An 890-nucleotide genomic window follows, 5' to 3' on the forward strand; every position below is an offset into this window, starting at 1 on the left:
AATGTATAACTCCAGCTCTGACTCCAGCTCTGAGATCCCAGCTCGCTGAAAGCTGGTTTCTGGGCTTTTTTTTAGCTTCTATGTTTGTTACAATGTTCAAACTGCAGGCTCAGAGGCCTGCAAGGCAGGCGGGGAACGTTGGTTTCCTCCGTCACTGAAGGAAGCAAGCCTCATGTTAGTTTCAAGCTGCCTGGCTGCCGGCCGCCATCTTGGCTGACAGTTAATTTGCATATCTCCCTGATTAGCCAATGGGAAGGGTAGCGGTCGTACGCTAATTACCATGTTTCTCTTTTATTAGTGTAGATCTTCAAAGCTAAGATACAGAAGCCAGGAATGTTGAGGTTCTGCTCAGGTAGTTTGTACAGTGGGGCCTTGACTTACGAGTTAAATTTGTTCCGAGACCAAGCTCGTTAAGGAGCTCGTTAAGGAGCTCGTTAACTCAAATTACTCTATCAACTCAATGCAAAAAATCGGCTGAGAGACAGCTGGTATCTCAAAAAACTCGTTAGTCGGGACACTCGTAAGTCAAGGCCCCACTGTATTCCTAACTTGCCTTTTGATGGTCAGTCTGCTCAGTCCTTCAGGTCCTGGCAAGTTGCATTCCAGACTATAGTTGGCCTTTTCCTAATTTTCAACTAGTCTAAATAGGTTGCAATCAGTTAACCCTTTGCGGTCGTTTGTCTACTCTCAGCCACCAAAGCTTTTTTACTGTTCCGGTCGTATGTCTGCTCTCAGCCACCACAGCAAGGAACCGTACGAATCTTAACTCTATTCATTCATGTATCAGTTCATAATTTCTCTGAAAGCTCTTAAGTGTCTAAGCGACCTTGTCACGAACCAAAACATTGCCCCGACAAATCGGAGATATCGAAACTCAATATAAACAAACG

At 44.9% G+C, this 890-nt stretch overlaps 1 protein-coding gene across 1 annotated transcript in view; it reads left to right on the top strand.

Moving 5' to 3' along the window:
- COG6 (component of oligomeric golgi complex 6) overlaps positions 1-890 on the top strand; it is a 127,054-nt gene that overhangs the window by 52,357 nt on the left and 73,807 nt on the right. The window lies entirely within an intron of this gene.

The sequence above is a fragment of the Myotis brandtii genome, unplaced genomic scaffold (genome assembly GCF_000412655.1).
Source record: "Myotis brandtii unplaced genomic scaffold, ASM41265v1 scaffold167, whole genome shotgun sequence".
Taxonomy (NCBI): domain Eukaryota; kingdom Metazoa; phylum Chordata; class Mammalia; order Chiroptera; family Vespertilionidae; genus Myotis; species Myotis brandtii.